The 12,866-nt window shown below is 32.6% G+C and overlaps 1 long non-coding RNA gene across 1 annotated transcript in view; it reads left to right on the top strand.

Annotated features, from left to right (window-relative positions):
* LOC122799616 overlaps positions 1–12,866 on the top strand; it is a 193,360-nt gene that overhangs the window by 82,376 nt on the left and 98,118 nt on the right. Inside the window, exon 2 of the long non-coding RNA XR_006364483.1 lies at positions 9,812–10,165. This is a non-coding gene — a long non-coding RNA (uncharacterized LOC122799616). The remainder of the gene's footprint in view (positions 1–9,811; positions 10,166–12,866) is intronic.

Below are 12,866 nucleotides of genomic sequence, written 5' to 3'. Positions count from 1 at the left end.
AATTAATGCTACCCTTATATGTAAAATGGCCAGCAATCCTGACCAATCACATCTCAATTCCAATTAATTAATAAACAAGCATAAAATTGAAAACATTCTCCTAAAAAAATTCACTTGAAACAGTCACATAAAAAACATGTTTCTTGAATAAAGCATTAAAAACATATATGTATATAAATCCTATTTACATTTATTGTAATATGCCTTTCTTTTTAAAACTGCTTTATAATTAACTCCATTGTTTAAGTCTGGTGCTTTACACACATCCAATAAAATCTGCCATTTAAACTCCCTATAATCAAGTTCCCCATCTCTACCCCCATTAAAATCCTGGGGAACATGATCAATAACCCCAAAAAGGAATTTAACTCCATTCTTGTTACCTATACATGTAAGGGTATGCTTGTAAAGGGCAATGTCCAAATTGTTCTTTTTCATAGCAGAATAAGGTTCATAAATTCTATTTCCTAATTGTCTGTTGGTCTTTCCAGTGTAGAAGGAAGAACAGACTGATCATTTGGCCATGTATACTACATAGGTGGATTTACAGCTAAATGTGCCAGGGACCTGCCAAGTCCTTTTGTGGGTGCAAACTTCAAAAAATGGCCCTTCTGAAATGTATTTGCAAAAATTGCAACTTTTGCACTTAAAAGTGCCTCCACCTTTTTGACCACCTTATTGTGCCAACTTCCCAACATTTTTTTTACATTTCTCGCTCTTTTGTTGACAAAAAGGGGTGCCTCTCCTACAACTGCCCTTAAATCAATGTTTGATACTAGAATTCTCCAATTATTAGATATCATGTCCTTAATTTCTTTGCTATCAATGGTGAACATTAACAACATGGAAGTAACCCAGTCTTTGTCACCTTGAATATTTCCTCTTGCTTCCTCAATGTTGCAATTGATTTTCAAAATCTCATTCACAACCTCAGGGGATTATCCTCTGTTTTTAAACCTACAATGCAGCTCCTCCACCAAAAAATCTAATGTCTTATCACTTGTCAGCCTGTTTAATCTTACTAACTGTCCTTTTATAATATTGCACTTGACATAGGTAGGATGCATACTAGAATAATGCAATAATCCATTGCTGGCTACATTTTTTTAACTAATGACAGAACCCAAAATATCCTTCCCTTCTTCTTTCAAAACTTCTATGTCTAAAAAACAGACTTTTGAGGTATCCCAACCACCAGTGAATCGCAAAAAAGAAGTACTGTTGTTCATGTCTTCTAAAAATTTGGACAGTTCAGACTCTGTTCCCCTCCATACAAAAAAGAGGTAATCAGTAAAACTGTGATAGGTGGTCACAGTCTTTTCCCTATTGACAAGCTTGGACATAATGCTGGTTTTCCAAAATGCCATGACCAAATTGGTGTAATTGGGACCTTGCACCCATCACCACACCTTTGATTTGTAAAAAAATACTTGTTATCAAAAACAAAAAAAATGTACAAAAGAATGTTATCAATACATTCCAACATGAATTTACATTCTTCTAAATCATACTCACCACTGTGACTCAACAGGTAACCCACCCACTGTAAACCCACCTCATGAGGAATGCAGGTGTATAATGATCCCACATCCACTGTGACCAATAAATCTCCTGCTTCCACTTTAATACTCTTAATCTTATATAGAAAATCAAAAGAGTCCCTAATAAGAACTCTGTCTTTTGCACTAACTTGAGCAAATAAATTTGGAACAAGACTCTAACTTGGATGGTGGTGAGGAGACACTGGGCCTATAGGGTGGAAAATGCTCATCTTTATGTATCTTTGGGATACCAAAAAGATGTCCTATCTTGGGTTTATCAACTGTAAAAAATCTAACTTTGTTTGAGAAATTGTTCCTTCTGTAAAAGCATCTTGAAACCTCAAATCTATTCTTTTATATGCCCTAAAAATGTTTGCCTTGGATACTGTCTTGTATGCATATTCATCTGCTAACAAAGCATAAATGCCCTTAAAATAATCTTCTGTGTTCACTATAACCATAGAACCCCCCTTGTCAGCACACATGACCCTAATAGAACAATCTTGACTAATGGAGTTAAAAATTGTTTGCTCAGAGGCAATCATGTTAAAGAATTTTCTTTTGCTTTTTTTACTAAGCAAATCTCTAATTTCCAGCTCACACAAATCTTCAAAGGCCTTAAGCGTTGAATGTAGAGGTAGATTAAACACGCTAGGTACAATAAAATTCCCTTTAGGTTTACCTTCTTGATTCCCCATCATGAGCTTTAGATTAAGTTTGCGTGTGTATGCTTTCAAGTCAATGATAGTGCCCACAATGTCTGCCCTTCTAGAGGGCACAAAGTTAAAACCTTTTCTCAATAAATCAGTCTCTGCCTCTGTAAAAACTCTCCTCGACAAGTTGTAAATTTTGAAAACCATGGGCATAAGCTGAATACCCAGTGCCACAACTGTCTCTTGTCTCTGCGAAATAAAGGGTAAACACTTACTTGACTTGCAGGTTCTACTACCTGCATTGCAGTCAAACTGCTGTTGCTGTTCCAATTCTGCCATGATGGTATCTCTCTCCTCACTGAAGCGAAACCCTGCCAATGATCAACCTGTGTTACCCTTTTCTCCTGTAGATGCTTGGAGCAGCGAGGAGATAAAAAAAATTAATCTCGTTTCTCTTTTTCACCACTGAGTGGAACAGTACCATAGTGTTAATCACAAAACCTGATGGAACACTTAGGTTCTGTAATGATTTTAGGAAACAGAACAGCATTTTTAAACTTGATTAGAGAAGACAATATTCTTTTTGTTTTTTTTTTTCAATAATAATTCTTTATTGTTTTTCTCCTTATTCATACAAAATATTTGACAGAGAAATACCCAGGCGGTTTCCAAACAAAGTTTCTAACAACATTCTGACAACATATATACACTATTTACATGAATGCTTCCATACTTTCCATAATTGTACAAATAAAGCTTATTTCTCCAGGAATAGTATCTTATAATAATGTGCTTCCAAGTAGAATTATAATTTATAATATGTATAACAAAGGAGTATTTCAGATTCCATGTTTTAAACCAGTATAATATTGAAGATTTGTTCCCGTAGTTTCAAATTATAGGGATTTTTGTTTTGATTATTAATTACGTATTTGTGGGCTAAAATGTGTTTTATCGCTAGGGTCCTAAAACTCTCCCATGAGGTTTGAGATGGAGTCAGCCAGTTAGTAGCTATGTAAAGCTTCATTAGTAGAAAAATATTGATGAGTATAATCATTTGGGATCTAGATAAGTTGTTTGGAGGGATATGCAATATCATAAATTCCCAAGAAAGTGTTGAATTTTGGTATCCCATCTTTTGTAGTTGTAGTTTTAAGGAATTCCAAAGTTTATATATGCATTTACAGCTCCAGAACATATGTAAGAGGTCAGCCATTTCATCTTTACAATATGGGCACTTTGGAGAATTTTTTGGGTAAAATTTATGCAAGCTAAGATGTGTATAGTAGGCATTATTATATATCATGAGTTGGGTAAATGTTAACTTTTTAAGGGATGTGGAATTTGCCGTTAAACTGATTGCTTTTAGTATTTTACTTTCTTCAACTAATGGTAATTTTCCTTTCCAATATTTGGATAAGAGAAGGTGGTCTTGATATTTGTTGTCTTTTATCAATTTATATGTGCATATTATAAATTTGGTACTTTGTAAGAGGGATTGCCAAATTGACATACATTTAGTTAAATCCTCTTTACTAATGGTTAAATTTTTAAAGTAACTTGTTTACAATTATTTGATCTGTCTCAAGATCAATAAATATGATTTGGGAAGACCCATTTCCTGTCTTAGTTCATGAGCAGAGTAATTCAAGTATGGGTATATATTGTGTAGAGTTAAGTTAATTATGAGTGGGAAGCTTTTCAGATCTATTAGCTGATTATTAATTTTTCAGGTTAGGATTTCTATGGAAAGGTTGTAGGATCATCATGCATTGAAAGAGATTTAATGATCTAAAGAGATTTTGTGATAGTGTTATATAGTTTTTGATGTAATTCATTAGATCATATGTTTTAATATTGTCTCTATTTAAAAAGGGAAATGATTTAGGATTTATATTTAGGTTCTCAGTATGTTTATAGCTCAGTCTTAACCAGTTTGGAGACCAATTATTGCTTTGTGTATCATAATTTGCAATTCTTAAAATTTTATTGGCATTTATGATTAAGTAATAGTTTTCGAAATTGGGTAAGTCTAAACCACCTCTATTTTTTGGGATCATCAGATTATCATATGATATTCTAGTTTTCTTTGGTTCCCATATAAATTTAGCAAATTCGGTGTGGATTTGTTTAAAAAACTTATTGGGTATTATCAACTGTGTAGACCTAAAGATGTATAATAGTCTGGGCAAGACATTAATTTTAATAATAGAGACCTTTGCTAGTGGTGGTAGTTTCAGATTTTTCCATCTCTTTAGATCAGATACAATGTGATCCCAAATTTGTTTAACATTATTAAGATAAAAGTCCTTGTTATCTGTAGAGAAAGTAATACCTAAATATTTAATCTTTTCTTCAGATTTTACTTGACCTATCAATGGTAGAAGTGAGAAGGGTTTCGGAGTTTTTAAAGGAAATATATTGTTTTTTTTTTTTTTTTAAGGTTTATTTTATAGTTTGATATTAATGCAAAATCATCAATAGCAGATAGTATTTTTTTGATATCTGAAACCGGTGTTGTACAATATATATTAAGGTCATCAGCAAAAACTGCCAGTGAGATCTTAGTACCATAAATTACTGGGGCATTATGGTACACATTTTGTTTAATGTGTAAAAATAAAGGTTCTAAATACAGGTTAAATAATAGGGGGGATAAAGGACATCCTTGTCGGGTACCATTTCTGATTTAGATTCTTTTAGAACACATTTTATTTATATATAAAGTTGTATAAGGGTTATTATATAGTATTTGTAAAGTTAGGATGAATTCTTGGGGTATATTGAAGTAGGGTAAAATTTTCAATAGAAATTTTACGTTGACTGTATCAAAAGCCTTTTGTGCATCTATAATGAGAGCGTACATATTTAAATTCTTTTGATTAGCATAAGAGATTGTTGTGAAGTGTTAAAGTATTATCACTGGCCTGCCTAGATGTTAAAAAACCAGCTTGCTCATTCGAAATGATTAAGTTCGTTATTTTCTTCAGTCTATTAGCTAAAATAGATGTCAGAATTTTAGTATCAATATTTAAAAGTGATATAGGTCTATAGTTATCTGGGTTCTGAGGATCTGAGTTTTCCTTGAGTATAAAAATTGTTTTGGATGCATTAAAATGTGGATCATTAATTTTATTATTGATAATATAATTAAATATGTACGACAATATTTGGGCAATAATACTATAGAAGGTTTTATAAAACTCTATTGTAAGACCATCTGAGCCAGGAGCTTTGTGCGATTTCAATTTTTTAATTGTTGTTATTTCTTCAATGGATATTGGTTTTATTAGATCTTTCTGTGAATTCTCGTCTATTTTCGGGAATTAATTTTTTGTAGGAGATCATTATCATTTTCATTTGTAGATAAGTTTTCTTGTTCTTCATAGATTTGAGAGTATATCAATTCAAAAGTGCTAATAATATCATCAGATTTCGTAAAAGTTTCATTTTTATAGTATAATTCCGGAATTTGAGAGAGAGATTTAGATTGGTTAATAATTCTTGCTAGTGCCCTTGATGGAGTTGGAATATGATTAGCATATTTTGCAAGTATTTTAGTTTCATAAAATGACAATCTATTATTTTGGATCAAGAAAAGGTCTTTCTGACATTTCAATAGTTCTGTTTCAGTTTGTATGTTATGGTTTCCCATTAATTCCTGTTCTAATGTTTTAATTTTAGCCTCTAACACTTGTTCTTCTCTGAGTTGAATTTTTTTATAAAAAGAGGCTTTTTGAAGAAAGATACCCCTTATCTGTGCTTTAGTTGTCGCCCATTCAATATCAGGTGGGTGTTGCGGTTTAACTAACTTTGCTAAGAAAGATTTAAGAATGTCCTGGACTTCCTGGGTTATTTCCTTTTTATTTAATAAGTTGGGATTTAAGGACCAATTATAGCCCTTGTGTGATACATTATTTCTAGAGTCCTTGATAAAACGTAAAGTAATTTTAGAATGATCTGATAGGTAGTGGGCCTGGATAGATACTATGGGCTCAAAATTAATTAGTGTTTCCGAAACTAGAAAAAAGTCGATTCTTGACCACATTTTATGGCAGTTTGAGTAAAATGTAAAGCTATTTGAATTATGAGATTTATTACCATACTTATACGGATCATATAATTTAAAATCATATTTAAGTTCGTAGGATAATAACAAGCACCACCAGCAGATAAAAGTACTTGCACAGATCAGAAAATGTCATAAGATAAAAACTCAAAATAAATATTTTTCTGTGCAAATACTACCAATGCAGTCTTGTTAATAAGAATCCAATATACAAGGCTAACAGAAAACTCAAAGCCTTGCTAAAGCAATTCTGCCATAAAAAGTTCATAAAAAGTTCTACATACAAGGCTTACAGAGGGAACCAAAACCTTGTAAAAAATTCAAACACACCCAATTCCTTTGTCTATTCAGACCAGTCTTCAAATCTTCAGGTGGATGAGTAAATAAAACGAAACAAAACTGTATCCAAACAGTTTTATTAAACAAACAAGAGAGTAGGAAAAGTAAGAAAATACACTATTCTGATTATGTGCTTGCAGTCTAATGATCCATAATACCCCTGGATTGAATGATAAAATCCCATTAAAACCAAAATTAAAAAGTAGGAGGTTCAAATATTAATGCAGTTGTTAGGTAAAGCTTTGATTACCTTGTTTTTATGCTGTGTTTTAAGCTTTTTAGGTTTTAGTTGATATATATGTATATTTATATATGTTCTGATATAAGAATAGTGTATTTTCTTAGAAGCATACTTACATATGCAATTTTTATAAATGAAGAAGCACTTTAAGTATTATTTTTAAGTACTATGTGGCTTTTGTTTCTTTAAGAATCAATTGTCTTAATAGTTTGATTTAATGATGATACTATATATAGTGGAATACTGAATGTAGTCTATATGGTTTGACAAAGCTACATAGCGAAAGCGCTCACCTACTCTCTTGTTTGTTTAATAAAACTGTTTGGATACAGTTTTGTTTCGTTTTATTTACTCATCCACCTGAAGATTTGAAGACTGGTCTGAATAGACAAAGGAATTGGATGTGTTTGAATTTTTTACAAGGTTTTGGTTCCCTCTGTAAGCCTTGTATGTAGAACTTTTTTATGAACTTTTCATGGCAGAATTGCTTTAGCAAGGCTTTGAGTTTTCATATTTAAGTTCACTTAAAGTTAACACTGCTTGACTATTATATGATGTTTGTGAACTTGATTTATCCAGTTTAGGATTTTGATAAGCATTTCAGTCCCCTCCTATGATTATGTAGTGGTTGTATTGATTTAAAATAGGATATAATGAGGTGAAGAAGGAATGCTGATTATAACAAGGTGCGTATATATTGAGAAGTATAATGGGTTTATCATAGACAGTAGAAGAAAGAATCACATAGCACCATCTACCTTCTTTGTCTATTTTGAATTCTATAATTTTGTCTTGAAATTGATCTTTAATAATAATTGCAACTCCCACACTATTAGTTTTGCCTTCAGAGGCTATTATTTCTCTTATCCATTTTTTCTTTTTAATTTCTGACCATTGTTCATTGGTTAAATGGGTTTCTGAAGTAGTATAAAGCATGCCTTAGCTTGCAGAAATAGGTGAAGAAACCATTTCCTTTTCTTAATGTTCTGGAGTCCTTTAATATTCCATGAATCTATTTCCCACATATCTAAAGCTTATTTTATGTAAGTAATCTAGAAATCTGAGAAAATATGATAGATTATTTTGATCTATTACCAAATGTAAGTTATGAAAGCATTCTTGAATTCCCGTCTCTTTCCAGTGCCTTCCCACTAAACCCCTGGACCAGGAAATACCCAGGACCTTAACATAATTGGAAGTTATATTAAATTGTGTCGTTGGTAAGAATATGTCATGGAAGTTAATGTATAAAAGGTAAATGAAACATATTGGTCCTGAATAATCTAGAATTATTTGTACAAAGCCTATCCCACTCATTCCCTAGCAAACACTGCTTATCACCTGTGTCTCTTCTTAATGTATTTGTTTATGTGATTTCAAAGAATGTATAGACATTATCATCTGTCTCAATTATAACTCAACATCAGAAGCATCAAATTACACAACTTATAAGAAGTAATATTTTAAGATATTACTAAGTCTGTATTCTCAAATTAATAAAACAACTAAATACATAAAATATAAATCCAGCTTATGTAGCCTTCGTTTATGTGTGGTCCTACCCTTTCCTCTAGGTTCAAATCTTATCACACTACTTATGAAATCCCAGTTCCTAATTTCTCCCAACTTTACCCCTTTCACCTAGTGATTTAAAGAGCTTAGATACCACAGCTTTAGATAGGTTTGAGGCGATATCTTTCAATTATAAATATGGTATTCAACATACCTTAGATTTAGTAATAGGTTACTGATTCCTGGAGAAAAAACAATGTAAATATTTCTCAGTTCAACTTTCAATAAGTATATAAACATAAACCCAGGTAGTTAGATAGTCCAATATATAACAATTCTAAGATGATTAAAGATATATTAGTTAGCAAAGCATTGATTTTTAAGGTAAAGGAGATTTTCAAGTTTACCAAAACACTTATTTGAACCTGGTACGAAGTTAACAAAAAAGTGACATAAAAGTTTTACTTCAGACTTTTAGATTCATGAACTTCCATAGTTGTGAGCATGAATAATATATTCTTAATGTCACACATCATCTCAAGTGAACCTATACAGGATTATTAACTGATTATGTTGACTAGATTATTAATAAAAAGACCAAAAAAAACACACAGTTATTTTTGTATATGTTCTCTTAAGATTATAAGTAAACTTGTTCCATTCAAAGTGTTGAGTTACGTTTAAACCAATTATTATAAGTAATTTCCCTTTATTTAAATATTTTTAGTCCTTTAAATTATATCAACTTATGGTATATAAAAAGCCTAATCTAGATGTACTAATAACCACATACATTAAAAATCCTACATTGTAATAGCTTATCATAGTATCTTTTATACTATTTAATGCCTAGAAAGGTATATCGTATAACATTATACCCATAAAACTGTGGAAACCTCATAGTAAAATTTATGCTTTAAGTTGTATTAGGATCCAAAGTAAGGAATATCACAAAACATCCTTAGATTGCATCATCTGAAATTATTTATGGATTTCAGTAAGTATCAGCTTATGACTATATTGTTATCATTGATTAGGGCTCATATTACTAGTAAAAGTGAGCCTGTAGTTAAATGAGCAATTTTGTTAAGTTTAAGCTTTAAATATTATCATGCCTGATATTGAAAATGTGCAATTGCATGATAAATTATAATGTATATAGGTAGAATTAAACATAGTTAGTTGTAATGAAAATATATTCTGGTTATATTGTGCAGGTGTAACTTGTTGCCTTACTATAGATTAGTTTCCTGTCAGTTAGTCTAATAAACTATTTCAGTCTCACAGAAGCTAAATATGAACTGTATATACTTAAATATATCATCAGTTTAAACACCTTACTTAATACTAATGAGACAATGCTAATGATTTTTGACATTACAGAACATGTATTTGGTGAATTTGTGACAGTACAATTACTTCTTTTATCTTTCTTTCTTTATAACCGATCCTATAGATTCTCCTTCGGATTTCCGATCAGCTAAGCCGATTACTTAGCTTCGCGATGGGGGACCCATATACCAGACAGACCTCTGGATGTGCCACATTGTAAATAAGACTTCTGAGGCATCAAAACCACTTTCGGTTCCTCTCGTGGGAAAATTGGATGACATGGAGGTTGTAGATTTCCGGTTATCAGTTTTGTGGCTTAAAGATCAGAAAAAAGGTCGTACCAGCCCTAAAATACAGCCTAGATCAAGGAAAATAACAAATATACAAAAAGAACGACCTCAGCTGGTAGTAGGAGATGTAACGGACCTCGGAGGTCTCGCGGACCGCATCTGAACTTGGCACTAATTCTCTGAAGGAGGTATGCTTTTAAAAACCTTCATAAAGGTAGATTTTGCTTCTTTTTAGTTGTAACTGAATATTTAATCCCATCAGCCAAAAACATTAATGAATTTGGATACTTCATCTGGAATTTTAGCTGCTTTTCAATCAGAAACTTGCAATAAGGAGATACAAGTTGTCTGGCTTGCCTAATTTGTAGGGGCAAGTCTTGGGCCAGGGAAATTCTGTTATTGTTCCACATAAATGAACCCCCATGTTTCTTTGCAGTTAATAGTATTTTGTTAACATCTTGGAAGTTGAGAATTTTGGCATATACAGGTCTTGGGATATTTGAAGCTTGAGATTCCCTCAGGGCTCTGTGGGCTCTCTCTATTGTTATTTGATGTGCAGCTTTAGGGTCATTGAATAATGTTGTAAATATTTGTATGATAGATGGGATTAGTTCATTATATTGAATACTTTCCGGCATTCCTCTGATGATTATGTTATTTCTTCTAGATCTTGCCTCCAGATCATTAACATTAGCTTGCATAGCTTGAATATCTGCTTCATGTGAGTCAGCTTTTTTGGTAAGCAGGGCTATTTTGATTCGTTCTCAGTGATTTTAGCTTCAGATTTATCCATCCATTCCAAGATTTGACTGAAGGAAGTTCCAAAGTATTGGACTTGATTAGATAATTCTTTTATAGCTTCTTGGATAGGTAGTAAAGCTCCTTTAATATCGTCCATGTTTGCCAGTTGACCTGTTTTATTTTTATTCCCTGGTTTTAGAGATTCTTGTTGTTTTGTGATTTTCTGTCTTTTCAAAATTAAATCTTTCTCGGGAGATAAAAGCTCTGAAAGTTTAGTTTTTGTTGTTGTTGTGTCCATGTTTTTATCTTCATTTGACATTTTGTACAAGTAGAGAAGGGTTCTTGATGTATTTATAGATGTAAATGAGCAGATTTTTCTGAGCACACGGCTTCTTTGTTTGAGACTCACTTCAGTTTCAGGTAATCTGTTGTAATCCTGCTAGATTTGTGGATTTTTCTGGTTCATTCACCCCTTCTGCGATTCTGAACAATAGTTAGAGTTGTTATTTCGAAAAGTTATTGTTAAATAAGTCGTAATATAACCTCTGGGCTAAGTTTTCCTCTGAGTATTTGGAGAGCTGTAGATTAACAGTGCTTACAGAATGGCAGCCATCTTTGAATCCAAGACAATATTCTTAAGTGCATTAGATCTTACAAAGGTTATTGACTATCTCTTTTACAAATAAAAAAAGACAGCCTTCTCAGTATCACATGAACTATTTCAATATTGTGTTCTTCCTTTTGAACTATATGTTACTACAACAGCCTTCAAGATTCATAGACTGGGTATTGAAACACCACACCAACTATGCCATAGCTTATCTAGATGATATTATTGTACACTTCAAGGAATGCAGGTCACATTTAGCTTATGCACAGAGTTTAATAAACTCTATGAGGCAAGAAAGACTAACTGTTGTAACGTTGGTGGTATAATGGTCAGCATAGCTGCCTTCCAAGCAGTTAACCTGGGTTAGATCGCTGCCAATGCCAAAAATGTCTGTAAGTGCCCCTATGTTCAAGTTAAGCACATCAGAGTTTAAGTGCCTCATGTATATTATAGGAAGGGGAATGGTTAACAGGCACAAAAGAGGTAGAAGCAGTTGGAAAATGACCTATCCCAGGAAAAAAATATTGTAGGAAAGGACATTTTAGGGTTAATGGGGATTATTGGAAGTTCCTGCTCAGTTCTGCCATAATAGCATGCCTCCTCACAGACCTAAACAAGGTAAAGATTCCTCTCAAAATAAGGTAGACAATACAATCAGATACTGATTTTAGAAAGCTAAAAGAAATACTATGCTCAGAGCCCATATTATAATCTCCTGACTTTAATAAGCCACATGTTTATATGGATGCATCAAAGTTGGGGTTAGAAGTAGTAGTCCCACAAGCTTTAATGAAAAGAACATTAGACCTACTTCCCCAGGTTGAAGATATGCAAGGCAGACATTATGTATTCTGTAATTGAAAGGGAATGCCTAGTCATCAAGTGAGCACTTGGTTTTCAGAGGTATTATTGATTAGGGAGAGAATTCACTTACTCATATGGTTACATCAATAAAACAATGGAAATACAAAGCTCTATAGGTGGGCCCTAACACTGCAATCATTTAAATGTGAAGTACAGCACAGGCCAGGCTTTGCCCTTACTACAATGCAGATGGCCTGTCTTAGGCACTCAGCCAATCCATTAAGATAACACTGATGATTTGAAGCAGGGGCAGTCAATTGTAGGATAACATAGTGGTTCTCACCAAACAGAGGAGAACAAAAGGTCCCCAAACATGTGAATAGTACTGCAAATTATGGCAAGATATATAATTGGTGTAAATATTGCATATAACAATAATATAAAGAATAATTTGTAAAAATGCTGCTGTTTCCTTAGATGTAGTTAAGTGTTTTGCTATGTTGTAGTTGCTGCTTTAAGAACCAAAACATGCAAGTCTGTAAGGGTAAGATCAGGTTTGTTTAATTAATTCTTAGATGAAATATAAAGAGAGGGTTGTGGAAAGTTTGATTAAAGAAAATTTCTTCAGTGGAAAATAACTGTGAGTCAATAACAACAGACTGGAAGAGACAAGAGTCAGCTGCAGTGAAGAAATGTTTTTAAAAATAATCTGGAAATTGTTCCTGTCAAAGGAG

Source organism: Protopterus annectens, chromosome 4.part0 (genome assembly GCF_019279795.1).
Source record: "Protopterus annectens isolate FY-2018-M chromosome 4.part0, PAN1.0, whole genome shotgun sequence".
Classification (NCBI taxonomy): Eukaryota; Metazoa; Chordata; order Ceratodontiformes; family Protopteridae; genus Protopterus; species Protopterus annectens.
This window is presented reverse-complemented; position numbering and strand designations above follow the sequence as displayed.